At 38.1% G+C, this 18,937-nt stretch overlaps 1 protein-coding gene across 5 annotated transcripts in view; it reads right to left on the bottom strand.

Moving 5' to 3' along the window:
• The window catches only part of MGAT4C (MGAT4 family member C), a 424,744-nt gene that overhangs the window by 39,390 nt on the left and 366,417 nt on the right, over positions 1 to 18,937 (bottom strand). Inside the window, exon 4 of one of the 5 annotated variants that reach the window (XM_063322836.1) lies at positions 2,087 to 2,209. The exons of the other annotated variants lie outside the window; for them this stretch is intronic. The gene's annotated coding sequence lies outside the window, so the exon portion shown is untranslated. The remainder of the gene's footprint in view (positions 1 to 2,086; positions 2,210 to 18,937) is intronic. 5 annotated transcript variants of the gene reach the window in all.

Below are 18,937 nucleotides of genomic sequence, written 5' to 3'. Positions count from 1 at the left end.
AAAAAAAAAAAAAAAAAAGCATTGGAAAGGAAGGGGGCACAAACACTTCTGATTCCCCTCCAACCTCCAAATAAGGGAGCAGGCAAAAACTAGAAATCTCATAACAGCTTCTCCTGCAGTATACATTGTAGCCACCATGGCAACTAGCTGGTTAAGTATCTTTTGCCTGTCGTGGCACAAGATTACAAATGAAGCTATCATTTTGTTTCTCCATTCTTCTGTCCATTCTTCCAGCTTGATGTGAGGAACAGCAATTCTGCAGAGTAGCATGATAGCAGGAGAAATGAAAGGAAAAGGCATACTGGCAAACAGCTCTGCTTTAGAACAACAAAACTGTGATGCAAAATTTATAAAGCTCTTAAATAAACTTGAATCATTAAATAAAAAATTCAGGCCCTTTATCTGGTCTGAAAAACTGAGTATATTTTAATCTGAACAGACTTTTTTTTTTTACAGTATATCATTTCTGATGGAGATCAGAAAACCACGAAAGCAATAGGATAGACTGAGAAAGCTCTGCCAACAAGATAAACCTATAGTCACAGACACATCTAATTTCCTAAGCTTTCATCATTAATATTTTATGGTCCTCACTGATCTGCCCAATCTTGAAGAAAAATGTATCTTTCATTTAAGCAGGCAGGGCACAGTAATAGAATTTATCTGTATCAAAAAGGAGGTAAAATGCAAACTACAAAAGAGATGTCACAGCAAAGTATTGAGTTTGCTCACTGTTACTTCAAACACTGATCCCTGCAAGGAGTGTTTTATTTGAACAGCAGAAATAACATTAGCATGCACGAGTATGACGGCATTCCCATTAAGAGGAAAATATGATGAATGCTATTTGCAGGAGTTTTTTAATCTCTACCTAAACACTTCATTTTTTACAGTCATTCCAGAAAGTAACATCCATTTCCTTTGCTGCAGATTCCTGTAGGATGTGGCTATTATTTCAAGTTTAGCCTATCAAAATTTTTGATTTATCAGCATTAGAGAGAATATAAAAAGGAAATGATTCTTTTCCTACATTTGCTGATGAATCTCAATAATGCATCAAGGAACATTTACTACAGTAAAGGCACTTGAGGAGACCATAGAGTTTAAATAGCTTTGTTGGTGAGTCTGCTTGCATTAGTGTTATGTGAAAATATATGAACAGAAGTGCTGCGCTGTGCTCTGCAGCAACTCTATCAGTTACACTGAGGTACAGTGGGAATAATGCATTTGCCTATGGCAAAGAGGAAACAGTGAACTTGTGGAAGAAAAAGCACAGATGTATGGGTTATAACTTCATTATATGGCAGTTATATAAGGCTGACCATGAACCACCCTTCGATTGTAATATAGTGATACATGACATTTAGAGACCACCTGAACGATCCCTAGATCAAGTTCCTTGTTTGTCCTTCCTAGGCTGTGCTGTTTGACTCAGATCCCAAGGACACAACTGTGTAATTTGCAGACAGCCCGGAGCAAGCAATGGTGCAACTTCTTATCAGACCAAAATAAGCCATGAAAATAGAGAGGCTGAGGTTTGTGGTATACCTCTCTATTCTATCACCTATATATGACAATTGATCATCTTTTTCATCATCCCTTTTTAGCACCCTATGTTGATGTGATATGGAGCAGTTCCTGGAAACTGAGAAGTCTAAAGGCTGTAATTCTCCTGGATGCTTATCCTGATACATAGCCATTGTGATGACAGCTGACTCGTTTTACCATTTCTGTTTTACTGAGCCACAGCATTGTCACGGTGTGGTAGAAGTGCTGGTTGGGAGGGATGTCTGTAGAGTTCACATAGGCCAATTTCTACTCAGAGTGGGGCTATGACCAACACTAGAAAAGGCCATCTGTGGCTATGGCTTTGTCTAGCCAAGGCTTGAAAATCTCCAAGGGCATTCCACAGCCTTTCTGGGCAGCCCGTTCCTGTGCTGCACTGCCCTTCTAGTGGATTTTGCTTTCCCAAGTGTCTAATCTGAAACTCTCAGTCTGTAATTGCTGACATTAGCAGAGAGCTAAAATTACCATTATGTTACCTAACATTAAATATGAAAAATAAAAAAATAATAAAACCACTTACAACATTTCATTTGTGACACCAGATGCAGGAACTGAAAACTTCAGTGCAATCTCACAACAGCTGATGAAAAAGACATGAAAACTCTAGCAGAAAGCCTTACCATTTGAAAGTCCAATCCAGAAACTGAAAGACAAGAAATGAAAATACACTTTTCAAATCTCATCAACTTCATTAGGAGTGACTGTGGTAATTACTAACAGTTTAGTCCAATGGGAAAGATAGCCTGTTATCTCTAGTGAAATTAAAATGCAATTAATATTCAGCCATCTACGTTTTAGAATCTAATACTTAATATTCAGTATTACCTGTGTTCAAGTAAAACCACATCCTCATATCACATACTCAAAAGTAGTTCAAAAGTCACATCTGGCACAGGGGAGGGGAGGGGAGGGGAGGGGAGGGGAGGGGAGGAGAGGGAAGGGAAGGGAAGGGAAGGGAAGGGAAGGGAAGGGAAGGGAAGGGAAGGGAAGGGAAGGGAAGGGAAGGGAAGGGAAGGGAAGGGAAGGGAAGGGAAGGGAAGGGAAGGGAAGGGAAGGGAAGGGAAGGGAAGGGAAGGGAAGGGAAGGGAAGGGAAGGGAAGGGAAGGACATTGGGATTTGGTTTAGGAACCAACAGGTCTTGCTGCAGCTATGGAAAGGGCCCAGTATCTTTGACAAACAGTTAACCTCTTAATCTGGGAAAATTTTGCCAGTTATAGTCTCCTACTCATTAATACCACTATAATTATGCCAGTAAAATGAAACAAGAAATTCTTCCTATGCTGAAATGAGAAATTATAGTCTCAGCTAAAATTATAGTTTTATAACTATGCTGTCTTGGCAGGAACTCAGCATAGGGATGCAGTACTAACAGAAATGATTCAGCCTGTCCTTTGCCATAAAATCCTTAGTGATGTTACCTGTTAAATACAAAATTCTGGTAGACAGATAGATTGCTTCTGTGATTCATCCGCATACTAAAGCACCCTTTGGTCTTCAGAACAAAATGAAGCCTGAGTAGGTAGGATAGAAAGCCTTACAAATAGCAAAGAAAATTGGTGAAATGACAAATTCTTTTATTATTGTGGACATAAACTATGGTCAATAGCATATTTGCTTAGACTGTGGGGACCTTAACACGGCTATAAAAAGAGAGCTGTTAAATTATAGATGATGATAATAATAATACAAAAGAGAGCATGTCAAACTGCCAGCAGAAAAAAAAAATAAAATCAGAGCATAATTTGGAAATGCAGAATCCTTGTCTAAATTAGATGCATCCTCAGGCTTTTGGCAATGAAAGCTATGAGAATCACCTCAGAGAAGCATTTTTGGGAGGTAAAGATTTTTACAGTGTCATCTAGTAATAGCCTCATCCCCAGCAGTTTATCATGAAGCTATGCCTGTGCCTATGAGAAAAAAAGAAAAAAAAAAGCTGGGGAAAAAAAAAAAGCTGCAACAGTCTAACTCTAGTCACCATACAATAAATAAAATATGTAACATAGGACTGATGTCCAACATTTATATATTGCATTGCTTCCACAATATGACAATAATAGCTATCTAGGATAATAACAATTCTAGCTCCTGGCACGTCTCAGAAATAAGTGACTTCTTGCTGAGGACTTTGTGCTTGTGTTAGAGGAAATAGAAGAACAAAAGTCAAGCTGGACAAAGAGTGAATTGTTCAGAATTATATTGTCTCACTTTTATTTTGGAGAAGGCTAAGAGAAAGATCCCTGGTTTGTGCAAACTGCCACAGGTCCACCGAAATCACCCTTTTTCTGCCATCTCAGGAGTTGTGCTTACATTTAAGGGTTTGGGTTTTTTTGCTTTTTTTCCCCAGTTTCATTTCTCATATCAATTAACAAAGAAAAGGAAGGTAAAAAACTCTGTGCTGTTTCTTAACTTCTCACCAGTTACAGATTAAAAGTTGGTCTTAATTGTTTCCTTGATGCCTATAAGCTACTGAAAAAAGTGACTCAGAATCGTATCTTGAAATCATTTTTAAATGATTTCTTGAAATGGCTTAGATTTTCATAAGTTGCCTATCCATAAAATAGTCACCAGATTTCTTCATACTAAAGGCAGTATTTTATGATGGACAGATTCTGGTGTTCTGGAACAGAATTGTAAGAGAGTTCATATCAATGTTCTTTATAATCTTTACAATAATCATCAAGGAGATTTTTCTTTTTCTAGTAGTCTTCATAGATGATAGGCAAGCCTGTCCCTGTGCCACATTCTTCCAATGCTTATCCATTAATACCTTGAAACGTAGCAAGAGCCTTTGACATGGCACACATCATCTTTAGTTGTCTGTCAAAAATGAATGCTGGCAGCTGCCCTGAAGTCCATTCATTGAACCGATACCATTTCTGGAGTAAAGCTCTGATAGATGCAGGGGAAACTGTGCCAAGCCAGCCTATCTTTGTACTACAGTCACTGCTCCTGTTGCCCAGTGTGTACCTTCAGGGTTTCCTAAGGATTTAAGGAGGGAATGCAGAGGATGGAAGGGGCTATTTATACATAGACTCATCTCTTTTGGCAAAAGGAGTTTCTAAACTGTTAATTTGCCTATTGAAACCTATGAATCTGTCTAAGTCCAGGAAAATAAAATAAATAAAAAAGTATAGATTACATAGTATATATGTAAAATGTATATGTTAAATTTGGCAGCTGATATCAGCTTTGATTGTTTTTCACAAGAGTAGAGATATTTTCATGTCTGCAATATGAGTTGTAGCATTTAAAGACTTACCTGAATGATTCAAAGAACTAATTTAACATGAGCTCTAATTTTTCTAGACTTCAAAACTGGCCCATAACATAATTTTAAGTAATATTCTTTTCTTGTCTGTGAATAAATAAGTGCTTGCTAATGCAAGCATGTGGAAGACATACCATTAGAATTTAATCAGACTTTAAAAGCTTAACTTGGAGTTTTTAATAACCTTAGCCAGATCTGCCATTTTTACCTGAAGACCATTTTTAATATCTGTCTACCTAGCCTTTTTTCCTGTTGAATTGTATTCTTTGGTATTCTGAAATTTTACAGAGCCACTGTCTGTTCTTATATAACAGAGGAAGGGCAGCTTTCCTCCTAAATGGTCAGTGTCTGCCAAAGGACATTTGATTTTCCAAATCATCTGCACTACTCATTTGGAAAGGTGAATTTCTAGTAATTGTTACTGTATACTGTGTTCAAATAGTAAAGAAGGCTTTTTGTCTCAGTTTCATCAGAAATGTAAGCAAGCAAGCTGATATATCTATTATTCAGGAGAACGTAGGTAGGTTTCTGGAAAAAAATGCTCTTTCTCATTTACTAGTGCAGGAGAAGTCATTGCTCCCTGCAGACTGGCAAAGTTATTCCAGTGCTAATCTTGTGCAAATGTCAGAAGTGGCAATAAGATGATCTCCTGGGAAGTGGGATGAGGGTGTGGGGGGTGCTGGAAAGCAGAAAACCCTGCAAACCCAAACCCACAATCTGAACCCCCAAACATTTCCAAAGAACAAACTTTTCATAAGCTTAATAAAAATATGAAATAGTTTTTGGCTCACGTTCAATGATTAGAGCTAGGTAAACAGCTAAAGCATTCTGCAGTGCCACAAAGCTACTCAAGTTAAGTGACTCACACCATGACAGGCTGTACTGGGAAAAGGTCTACATGGCCAGTGAAGCCATGTAGAGATAGGTTGGTCCAACAAAAGACTTTTTTCTTCTCACCCACCTCATGAATGTAATGCTTTCTCTAAATTTGGAACTCTTTCAGAATAGAACTGTATCAAGTAGAAATCTCCAAATACTACACATTTGAAATTAGCATTTATTAAATAGCAAATGAGTTGTACTATAACACCTTTTTCATACGCACAGGGCAAAAGAACAACAGAACTCTAGTCCACAGTAATGGAAGGCTACAAGTATCCAACGGATTAATATGACATGTAACAAATTTGTCAGTCCTCCAAACATCTGTACATACAGAAAACAATGGCAGAGTGAAGGAAGAGAGAAGGGACAAATAAATCTAAATTTGATTGTGGTGAATGACAGGCACTTTTTTTTTTTTAATTCCACTAACACTATGACCACTATGGCCACTAACAATGCTCCACTATGTCTAGCAGTAGAACAGAAACAAAAAAATGAGTTGACAAGTACTGGTCCACTATTATATAGTAAACACCACTAAAAGTACCGGTCTTTATGACCTTAGTAGCACAAATGTTATATAGCTCCCAAAGTTCTCTTCTCCTATAGATAAGCAGTATTAATTTCAGTCAGAACCTAGCCGCACTGCCATGTAAAAAAAATAATCCAAAAATGTTGTGTTCAAAATCATTGAGCTCTAATTATTTTCTTTAACTGGTAGATTATTACTATTTACATAGTTCCTAAATCCACACTTCTCATGTGGATAATTTTGCAGAAAAATAATAAAATGGAGTAAAAATGCATTAAACAGAGCAACATTTTTAGCCAACTGAGGTGGTTTAGAACTGCATGAGAGTTTGTGACCGGATCTTTCAGAGAACTGAAAATCCTCTGTCAATTTATGATTTAAATTAGATACTAGGGAGAAATTCTTTACTGTGAGGGTGGTGAAACACTGGAACAGGTTGCCCAGGGAGTTGTGGATGCCCCATCCCTGGAGTGTTCAAGGCCAGGCTGGATGGGGCTTTGAGCAACCTGATCTAGTGGGAGGTGTCCTTGTCCATGGCAGGGGGGTTGGAACTAGATGATCTTTAAGGCCCCTTCCAACCAAAACCGTTCTAAGATTCTATGATTCTACGATATGATGGTAGTTAATTTTAAGAATAATTCTACATGAAAGAAAAAAGTACATAATAATGCAGATAAATCTCAATACTTATGATATTTAGATCTCCGAAGACAGATTAATTTAATGTTAATGAACAGCTGAAATGATTTTTTACTAAACTGTGACTGTAAAGGTTTTGTAATATTTTCAGTTTGGTTCTAAATGAAAAGCTCTCAGTCAGATCAATTAATGTGATAATATCTAACATATTTACATTGACAAAATGTCACTGAAAAGCCCTTTACTGAATACTAGCACTTAAAGGTCAGCTTCCTTTGTTTATATATTACTTTTATGTTTTACATTTAGAGTCCTTATACAAACAAAATTGAAAATAATTTTGTCAGAAAGAAGACAAGCAAATAAAAAAGAGAAGTACCATTGATAGAGTAAGAACAGTATCATGTATGTTAGAATTTTAAAATACTAATATCCTTAAATGGTGACATTATATGAATGATTTAATTTTATGCTTTATTGAGTGGCATATTTATGACATAATTATGATTTACAGTTGAAATAGACCAAAACCTTTTCAGTAAAAGCTCATAAAGACTTTTGAGCTGAACTTCTAGAAACCGAAAGTGCTCTTTCAATTTATTGACTTTAGTAGGTCGTTAGAAATCTATAACCACGTGAGGACATACTAAGAATGAAGTATAACTCATATAAAAGACTAATGACTTCCTTTTTAATATTTCATCAGTTTCTAGAATATGTGTTGAAAGCTTACAAGTTGTAGTTTTGGTTGAAAGAAAGCCAAAAAAATCTTATAATAGAGTTTTAAAGCACGCTTGGTTTTCTGAGACTCATAAAAGAAAGAGTTTCTTATAATCTTTAGCCCTATTTGCCTAAAATTCTTTCACTTACAAATATTAAGTCTTTTGACAACTGATTTTTATGATAAAATGACCAACACATCATTTTTGCATTATCACTCCAGAAGGAAAGTAAAGCAGCTTGGTAAGAAATATATTCTTTGGGTTCTCTTACATTACTTTCAGTTAAACTCTTGAACTATGAATGCATTAAAATCAAAGTAACTTTTTGTTGCCTGAACCAGCTGATAACTTAATTAATCACTTGACAAAGTAATATATTCTGCAAAATGTTAACTTGTTACAGGCTACTGATGAGCTACCTTTTAATGCTTGGATAGTTTTCAAATGAAAACATCTATAGAAAGGTTCACAGCATTTTTCTAAATGTCTGTATTTATAGGCAACTTACTTCACTTCTAAAGCCATCTATTCTCCCCACTCCAAATTCCCCAATTAGATGCCAAACGATCTAGCTCAAAGGCATCTGCCATTGGATCTCTTTATGCCTCTTCGAGACATTTGCACTAAATTCTTTCCTCCCATATCCTGACATGCATCCTTGCACCATGTTTCCTTCCTCATAACTGTGATTATTAGCTTCTCCAGAAAGACTTTGGAAAAACTGATTTTTGCTTATTAGTCAGATCCCCATGGAATATCAGACACTTTGAATAGTACTGCCGCTCTCTCAGTGAGTTTTCCCTCTCAGGCACCTCGTATAAGAAAGAAGATTGAGTGGTATCTCTGTTAAAGGACACTGTGTTCTGCAGAATGAACTCTGCCAAGAGGACTCACTCAGTGGAAGGTTTTGCATCACACATATCACACGCTGACAGCTGTGCTCTATGGGACTGGTACACATGATGAATTGTTCACTCACATGGTCACCCTGCAAAGGTGCGCTCTTAGCACAGCAATGGTGGAAGAGCTCTGCAGACAAAGCACACTACAATACGGAAGAAGCGGAAAAGCACGGGAGATTAGAAGCTGGCAAACAACACACACGCTGAACGCCCCGCTGGAAGATGCACAGCATGTGACAGGGCAGTCACCCTTTCTCAGTTTTGCAATCTATACAGGCATAGGTGAGGGCAATGGCTGACATGCCTTCCAGAAGTCTCTTTCACCTCCAGCTTCTGAAACACCCAGAGAGGCTCTGCATTGCTTGTACAGAGAACAATTGTGGTTCTTTGCTCTCAAGTGCAAAGAAATATTTCTTGTATCAGAAATAGTGTAGCCAGCAGGACTAGGGAAGTGATACTCAGCCCAGGTAAGACTGCACGTTGAACACTGTGTTCAGTTTTGGGCCCCTCACTACGAGAAAGACATTAAAGTGTTGGAGTATATCCAAAGAAAAGCAACAAAGGTGGTGAAGGGTCTAGAGAACAAGTCTTATGAGAAGCAGCTGAGGGAACTGGGGTTGTTTAGCCTGGAGAAGAGGAGGCTGAGGGGAGACCTTATCACACTTTACAACTACCTGAAAGGAGGTTGTAGCAAGGTGGGTGTCAGTCTTTTTTCACAGGTAACAAGTGATAGGATGATAGGATAGGATGATAGGAAATGGCCTCAAGTTGTCCCAGGAGAGGTTTAGGATGGATATTAGGGAAACTTTCTTCACCAAAAGGGTTGTCAAGCATTGGAACAAGCTGCCTAGGGAAGTGGTCAAATCACCATCCCTGGAGGTGTTTAAAAGCCATGTAGGTGTGGAACTTAGGGTCATGGTCTAGTGGTGGACTTGGCAGTTTTAGGTTTATGGTTGGCCTTGATGGTCTTAAGGGTCTATTCCAACCTAAATGATTCTATGAATCTATGTTCCTTGACCATTTTGTCAGTCTTGACACACCAATGACAGTCTCCTTCCCAGGGAAAGGTACCAGGCAACTCTGTCTCTCCTGCCTTTCTCACTTTCAAAAGATATGTTAATGAAAAAAATACCTACAGCCAAGAGTTGTCCTGGTAGCTCTACATTAACACACACACTTTCACACACAGAAATACACAGTATCAGGGCAAGCAGCAAAAATTCCACATTTTCCTGATGGAAAGATCAGCAGCCCCCTTCTGCTCTTTTTTTTCCTTCAGAGCCCTGCACACCCAACACTTGACACTACCCTACACCCGCACATAGCATAAGGAAAGCATAAGCGGGAGTCTACCTTCAAATATTCTAGAAAAATTAAAATGTTTGTCATCTTCTCTAACCGTCTTTATCTCTCTCAGACCAGGAAAGCAGATTTATATGTCTCTGTCCAGTCTAAACCTCTTGAAGTGGAGAACCTCGGCACTTCAGGCATCATCCTGAGTCACGTCTATTCCTTTGTGCACCCAGAAGCTCCCAGAAGAAAAAGAGTTCTCTCAGCAGCAGGCCCACTGATGTATAGTTCTCTAGCGGGCCTCGTGCATGAACTAGAGAAACACAGTCCAGTTGTTCGTATTTCTCTCTCATGTTTACAAGGATGCAAACAATAACTAGGTGTCAGTTATCTCCAGATTCTACAGATGCTATACATGCTAAATCTCCAGGTGTTAGGCAGCATGCCCCTTCCTTGCCCCTGGATAGTGTTCTCTCTGGAGGTCAGAGGACGGACAGCAGGACCCAGACTTATGGTAGCCGGGACATCGGAGCTGAAACTAAAGCTTAAACCTTTGTCCAATGGAGACACTTTCTAAACACTCTGCCAGGCAGCTCCACTGCCAAAACTCTCTGCATCCTGGCTCATGAGGGCGCTGCACTCTGTAGCTCCACATGGGAAGCCAGGGAGCAGAAGACTCCTCTGAATCATGGGACAGACTATTGCACTGATCCTCACACCTTTAGGTACATCATGCACCACAATAAACAGAACAAATCTGTACTTAATATGCTCCAAAATACATAACTTGGAATGATGGGGCACCATTTAGGATCTGCAGGATACCTCTGTCCTTCTGGAACAATGCCTGTACACCAGACAGGATAAGACATGCTGGGATGTGAAGGAACATCCCTGGAAGAACCAGCCAGCTCCTGGCAGTGAAACAGGCATGGAGTAGACAGGTCCCCCTGCCCTGGGTAGGGAGGAAACACAGGAGCAAACACAGTCACTGAGCAACTTCATCCTCTAGGTAATTGTCACCCAATCCTCACCACAACTAACATAAGGAAGCCTCTGTTGTCCTAGGCAGGACACTGGTAGGGAAGCCTTCACCTCTAAGACTCCTCTCACCACCTTGGAGGATACCATTACTGAAGTCACTGCTGCAGATCTCAACAGAGAATGTTTTCACCCTACCCTGGAGGACACTGCCACTGCTGTCTCAACATCAGGAAACAAAGGACCATAATCAGAGGTGAAAAGGACTCCAAGCCTGCAGGCTCATAAGAAAAGCTGTCACTAGGACAAACAACAGAGCTAGCTGTCGCTCCAGAAACATCTTCTGATTAATCCTTCTGACATCACTAATCCATAAGTGTCAAATATGCCAACCATGTAAGTATAAAATCTATATTAATAAGCAAAGATTTTCTACTTATTTCTTTCATTCTTAAGCCATTTCTGCTGGTTTTGATGGTGTTTGTCTTACATTAACTATTGGGTTAGTGGAAGTAAGATGAGAAAATGGAAATAAATTTTATCTCAGTTGTTTAAATGGTAGACATTTGTATCTTTTAAGACTGGAAAATGCAGGCCATATATTTTGCAATAAACAATGTAGATCACATTTACAAAAAAAAGAACATGGGGGCTCAAGTGGTGGAAAACCAGGAAGCTAAAGGGAGACTGAAAGATAACCAAATAAACATGAATTCTGATAGGTATGTTACAGAATCACACCTGGCTATGTTATGTGAATGAACAAAATGACTGGATAAATAGAAATGCATTGAGGGAGGCATCCAATGAAAAGTAAGGTAGAATTACTTACAACATAGTATCATTAATGGAAAAACTAATGTCTTTCAGGTAGACATGACTGGAAAAAAAACATTAAAAATTGAAAAGGTTTCAATAGGCAGTGCAAGAGCAATTGGAGTATACAAAATGTGCTTGATATTTAAACCCTTAGTTTGTTTTGGTTGCGTGGCTATGCATATGATTATATCTACCAAGGTTCTGAATGAGGAAGCAATTTTGAAGGAAAAACAGCTAATATGGTTCATTTTGATTGATGCATTAGAATAAAAATTGATAAAATCCCCTCACCCCCCCATTTTCTACAAGCATGAAATTAACCATTTACAGGCCTACAGCATTTCTACCATCTTTTTTAGTCTTTAAAATCAATGGCCTTTTTTATAAAGTTCTTGCTGCATATTTGTTTATTTAGGAAATTAGTTTAAGTGGTTATCATGGAAATTTCTAAATGAGGAATCTGGTGATAGCCAGAAACAATTATCTTTCCTACTTTGATTACCTTTATTTACTTTCTGACTTTGAGATACAGATAGGGCTGAAGTAGTTTCTCACAGTTTGGGAACATCCCTGGATCCCAGTAATTTGCCCAACTTACGTAGAGAACAGGCAAGTAACCCACAGTGCAAGCAGTTGCCATATTGCCTTTCTTGTCCAGATGTGGAGAGCTGTTAGAGTGTGGCACGCATGTATTTCTGGCCTACAAATATGCATTTTTCATCCTTGAAAAGTAGGTCTCGGTGGGACAGAGAGATGATATCCCTGGGTGTCAACATCCATCTGGATCCTACACCTAGAACTCAGTTCCACAGGGCAGACCCAAGGTATGAAGATTTTCAATAAAATATTCTTTCAGAGTACTTTCAAGTTTAATTTCAGACAAGCTTGGAAAATCCATTAATCCTGATCTACACTGTTTGCACATATTTTATATTGTACTGATTCATATTAGGTCAAATATTAAAGTGCTAATTTATACCAATTTCTTAAACAGCCTACGCAATAATGTATTATCTTTGCAGATATTTCAATTAATGAGAGCCATTTAGAGTTTTACAGTTCCCAAGTGAGTCTCAGTGAATGGCATAATGACCTAAGAGCTTTTCACTAATTCCTAGGAAATGTATGTATATTTGTATATTTAGAAAGTCGAAATACCAAATGCTTACTGATTATAGATGGAAGTCACTACCATTGTGGGATAGTTTTACAAATGCATTATTAAATTCAGAAAACTAATGAAAGTAATGCTATGGTTGATAAAAAGTGTAAGTCATATGTTATCTCAGTGAAGGATCACTGAAGTATATCTTTTTTTTCTATAGGTGCTTTTACATGCACCATGAAGCTTTATTTTAGGACTATACATTAGACTACCATACATTTCAGTTGAAAAGCCAAGAGATAAATAATTGATGGAAAAGATGTTAATATAATCTAAATTTTAGTAGTATTAGTAAAAAAAAATGCAGGGTTATTGATTAGTTTCTCTAAGGTAAAGGAGGAGACATCTTTTTTATATAACCTGTGAAAAACTCTCATGTGTTTACATTAAGGAAAATATATTTGACTTAAAAACTTTCAATAGCAAAGCAGCAAAATATCAGAGCTGGTACCTAATTCAGGAAAACTGAATTCAATCGTTACTACCGCAGACTAGCTGTGTCAGCCTGGTCAAGACATTTTATTCTGCTTCCCAGTTTTAGGGTAACCAAGGTTTTAAAGGAATCATCTGAGTTGTTGACCTAAAGCTTTACAACTATATGGCAGGCATTATTTCCAAAAGAGTCCACGAACTACTTCACATTCCTCCACTGTAGGTCAGAAAACACTCATCCTATCTTATAGAAAACTTAGATCTGCAGGGCAAAAGTTCACAGAATGGGGATATAAATTTCCCTGAAAGAAAGTAGGGGAGATCAAAGGCACTGGCCATCACACTGCATCTCTGGATGGATTTATTAGAGCAAACTCAGATGTTACCAGAAAGTCAGCTGCACCTCAAATTACAGAAGAAAGTGACACAAACAAGTGAAGTTGCCAACAACACTTACAGATATAACTTTAGGAATAGTTGTCACCTGTCACCACCTTCAAAACTTGAACATTTTGTCTTTGTTAAATCTTTTTGTTGGAGAGTTACTGTTATCAGCTGGGAGAGCTCTGCAAGCAATCAGAAGCCCTAAGACCCTCAGAGGAATTATTTGTGGAATTTCTGACAGGTCACAGCAGTTAGGGGGCAGGCAGACTCTTACTGTAACCCTCAGGCCTTCAACACTATTTCTGAGCATAACACAGGTCCTCAGAAGTAATTTGGTGACAACATTTTGTGAAGGGACCCTTAAGAAACCACTAAGAGCCCTTTCGGGCATATGTGACAGCAAGAAGTATTGAATTTTCAATCTTACAGAAACTTGAATCTGTAGAAAAAGAAAGGGTTGCTATCCTTTAGAGTTACCGGGGGAATTAATAGGCCATAATCAAACTGACATACACTAGATAGACTAGGTTGATGCCTTTTTTTTTTTAAGGAAAAACGTCAGTTTTTGTTTTTAGCTTTTACTTTACTTAAAAAGATTTTTAATTTTTAATATATTTTGAAATTAAATTCTGGTGTGGTTAAATATGTATGTATGCATTACATTATGCATATACATATGCATTACATGTATGCATATACAGGATTTATATGCAAGTTATAAACCCCTCATTTTTCAGTGCTTTCAAAGTTAATGTTTTGTGAGTAATATCCTGTGTCAGACACTCTTCAAATAAATTTTTAGTGAAAGGATACAAGAATGCAGTCTATTATAATTACCGTATCAGAAGAATTGAGTAAATTATCCATTATGCAAAGCCTCAATACATAAGGTCCAACCTTCTTATCAAGAACACTGAAATGGACTGTGCTCTTTTCATCAGTTTTAGAGACTAACACTACTGTCAGACTGTTCTGTACATTTTGTTTTTCCTGTGAAATATTAATGTAATTGAACAAAAATCATACAATGCAAAAGTGTTAAAAAATCTCAGTGAGAAACTACCAATAAGGCAGAAGAGCCTTTCACAATTCGTCTGCCACTGTCTGTACTTAAGATATTGCAACATCGGCCTAAATAGCCTAGTTTGTAAAAACAATCAATATGGCTCACAGAAACATTTACTATATGTTATGTCAGGAGAATACAAAACAAAATTCCTCTAAGATATGTACAGGGACTGTGTTATAATCCATTTGTTTGTGCTGGTATTGTTTCCTTGGGCTATTCTGGCTAGCCTACTGAATCAAGGCATAGAATTACAAACAAAATCTTCTTATTGTACAAGATTTTTCTTTTTTCCTCTAGGTACTGCTTTTGTTGTAACTTTGCCCTATACACAGACTGCACTGCCTAGCTAATTTCTACATGACAGAGGTGATTTTGAAGTCCTGTATTGATCCAAGCTTTACTGATGAAGCTGTCCTTATTCCCTTCATCCCCATCACTGAAGTCAGATAACCTCTCACCTGCATGATGTCTGAAAGTTGTTTTGAAAGAAAGAAATTTAAAATGCTTGTCTATCTGTCAGTATTTTATAGGCTGGGAAGAACTCAGCTCCATGGGGCTCAATTAGGGGAGAAGGGTTTGTTTCTACCTCTTCACACAGAGGCCTTGCAGCAACAAACATTTCCTCTCAGTGGATCTGCACTATGTCTCTGTGGTCTGGCAAGATGCTAGCTTCACATCGGAACATTCAGTGGTTCTGGTAGGGAGTCTTAAAGGAATATGGGTGAGAAATGGAAAAAAGGGTTATTTTTAATATTATAGAAATGCCACTATATCTGAACAGAATATAGCAAGAGAAAATGAAAGCACTGCATTCAGAGCTATGTCAGTTGGCAAACACAGAAGTCAAACCATAACATTTTGTCAATTGCACAAAGAAAAGTTTGTGAGAATCATCTGTAATAGGAAACATGAGGCATATTAAATGTCAGTGTGTTTTTTTTCAATATGATACAATACAGTCATGAAAACACACTTTAGCTAGCATTGAATCAGAAGGAGAATGTATTCAGTTTTGCAGTGGGCCATGAATATATGTATATGTATATATGTATATATATCTGTATCACTTTCAGAAATATATGATGCCTTTTACCACATAGACCTATATTAAAATATACGTTGTAGTACTTACTTTCCTTTTTTTCAAATTACTGGGGCTTCAATATTATTCATTTTATGTAGGAGTATTTGTAAAAGAAGCAGGAAGATTTAATCCAAGAAAAATGTAATAGTGACATAAACAGATTTCACTAAAACACTTCATGAAAATTAAAAGAATGCTTGAAATAAGAATTGGAATGTAACCTTGACATGTGCAAGAATTCTGGTATGATCAATGACCTCAACTCGATGCTCAGTACTCAGGGAAATAAACGATAAGACACTACTTAATAACGACCTATACTTGAAACTAAAAAGAAGTGTTGGACAAGTGATGATAGAAAAAAAAAATAACCTCTTAAATTTTGAGCAAACAGAATTCAGATGCCACAAGCAAGGTAAAGAACCCTGAAGAGAATGACTGACAAGCCTATAAAAGAAACAGCAATGCTACAGGAGTCAAGAGAAAACCAAGAGGAAAAACAAATAAAAGGAGTTCTCCTGTTTTGATTAGATTCTCTGCTTCTAAAAGACAGCTAATAGACACACAGGCAAGTAAACTAATCCAATTTCTTACTATTACAAACAAAATTACATTGAAAGATCAGTACCAGTGCTGAAAGTCAAGCAGTCAAAAATTAGGAAGTACCTCAACTGTCTCTGCCTATTCACTCTTAACTTGGCCCCTGGGACATAACTAGTATGATAGCAATATAGTCACAAGTTATTTTGTTTCCGTTTTTCCTGAGGGAACACTGAGCTGCTCTTTAATTCCATAATTGGTGAACAAGAAGCCGACATGTTCTGCTGCAGATAGGAAGGCTAAGTGATTCCCATGAGGAAAAACGAGCATGTTTTTCTGAAGTGTAATGCACAGTTGTTTCAATCATGAAACAGGAGAAAACTATAAGGTTAGTGAAGTAGTATGGTTGCTCCATCTGCTTGGCCCTTACTGCTGTTTTGATAGTGCCCCATTTGAGTATGTTTTACCAGAAGTTAGGGTAGGACCACCGTTTTATTTAATTTTGTCAAAGAGACTTATTGGTTACAATGCTGCTTAGCCATCTAGCTTCAATTAGAGCTAGCAACAAAAAAGTGAAAGGCTCTGCAGTACATTAGCAGAGAGCACCCAGTTCTTGAAACATTAAATGTAATATGGTTTAGATTTAACTCAGTAAACTCAATCAAAATTGAATGTATGAAGAAAATCAACAGCCTTCATTGGAATTCTTGATGCTGAAGCACGTACAACAGCTGATAAAATCAAGTCAATGAAAATGATCAGGATCTCTTAATATTTTTTCTTAATTTTCATACATCTAAACATTAAATGAACACTGAATTAAAAACAATATTAGAGAGTTTTTAAAGTGCTTTAGTAAGTAGTTTAGAAATATCTCAGACTTGAGGATTGCATTAAACTTATTTTTATCATTCCAAAGATACTTGGAACATGCTATAAATTCCACTGAAATAATAGCCACATTATTCATCTGTATAGGCCCATGTAATGGACCACTAAAATCCAATCACATCTGAACAGACCTGGAGATGGGTGTTTTAATATTACTTGAAGCAAGTTGAGGAAAGAAAATATTTGAGGAATATTTGAGGAAATACTTGAGGAAAGAAAAATATTTGGTTTTACATCTACTGCAACATAAAAAAAGGTAATGATAACCCATCAAAAATAAGATTTTGCATGAGGGCACAGTAATAGGCAGATATGGGTTTGCACCCAGATTCTAGAAATTTATTTATATCACTGTAATAGAACCAATTACAAAAAAAAAAAATAAATAAATCAGAGCAGAGGCTTCTTTGCATTTTACAGATTCAAGATCTCCAATACTATAGGAAAAGAAAGCCAGTTATGAACACAGTAGGATATTTAAAAACATCCGTCCTGAAAAGCTGAAGCTTCGTTTACTAAACTATCAGGTATGTAAGCCAGAAAAGGAAGGTCAAAGAAAGCGTACCCTCTGATAAGCAAGACTGGCAAACTGGTAACAACAGGCGAGGAGAACGCTGAGGTACTCAACAACTTTTTTGCCTCAGTCTTCACTGGTGACCTCTCTCCCTACACCTCTCGAGTGGATGGACAAGGTAGGGACTGGGAGAGAAAAATCCCTCCCACTGTAACAGAAGATCAGGTTTGTGACCACCTGAGGAACCTGAACATGCAGAAGTCTATGGGACCTGACAAAATGCATCCCAGGGTCTTGAGGGAATTGGCTGATGTAGTTGCCAAGCCATTCTACATATTAGAAAAGTCATGACAGTCAGGTGAAGTCCCCGGTGACTGCAAAAAGGGAAACATTGCACCCATTTTTAAAAAGGGTAGAAAGGAGGACCCTGGGAATTACTGACCTCTCAGTCTCACCTGTGTGCCTGGGAAGATCATGGAACAGATCCTCCTAGAAGCTATGCTAAGGCACATGGAGGACAGGGAGGTGATTCAAGACAGCCAGCATGGCTTCCACAAGGGCAAGTCCTGCCTGACTAACTTAGTGGCCTTCTATGATACTACATGAGTGGACAAGGGAAGAGCTATGGATGTTGTCTATCTGGGCTTCTGCAAGGCCTTTGACACAGTCCCACACAACATCCTTCTCTGTAAATTGGAAAGATATGGATTTGATGGGTGGACTCTTTGGTGGATGAGGAATTTTTTGGATAGTGGCATCCAAAGGGTGGTAGTCAACAGCTCAGTGTCCAGATGGAGATCGGAGACGCGTGGTCTCCATCAGGGCGCTACACTGGGTCCACTATTGTTTAAAATCTTCATCAGAGACATAGACGGTGGGATTGAGTGCACCCTCAGCAAGTTGTGGATGACACCAAGCTGAGTGGTGCAGTTGACATGCCTGAGGGACAAGATGCCATCCAAAGGGACCTGGACAGGCTTGAGAAGTGGACCCATTTGAATCTCATGAGGTTCAACAAGGCCAAGTGCAATCAATACAGGCTGAGGGATGAAGGGATTGAAAGTAGCCCTGCGGCAAGAGAAGGATTTAGGGGTACTGGTGGATGAAAAGCTTGGCATGAGCCAACAGTGTGCACTTGCAGCCCAGAGGGCCAGCTATATACTAGGCTGCATCAAAAGAAGCGTGGCCAGCAGGTCAAGGGAGGTGATTCTGCCCTTTTGCTCTGCTCTCGTGAGACCCTACCTGGAGTTCTGC

The sequence above is a fragment of the Chroicocephalus ridibundus genome, chromosome 1, assembly GCF_963924245.1.
Source record: "Chroicocephalus ridibundus chromosome 1, bChrRid1.1, whole genome shotgun sequence".
Lineage (NCBI taxonomy): Eukaryota > Metazoa > Chordata > Aves > Charadriiformes > Laridae > Chroicocephalus > Chroicocephalus ridibundus.
The sequence above is the reverse complement of the archived record's forward strand: the minus strand, read 5'-3'. Positions and strand labels throughout refer to the sequence as shown.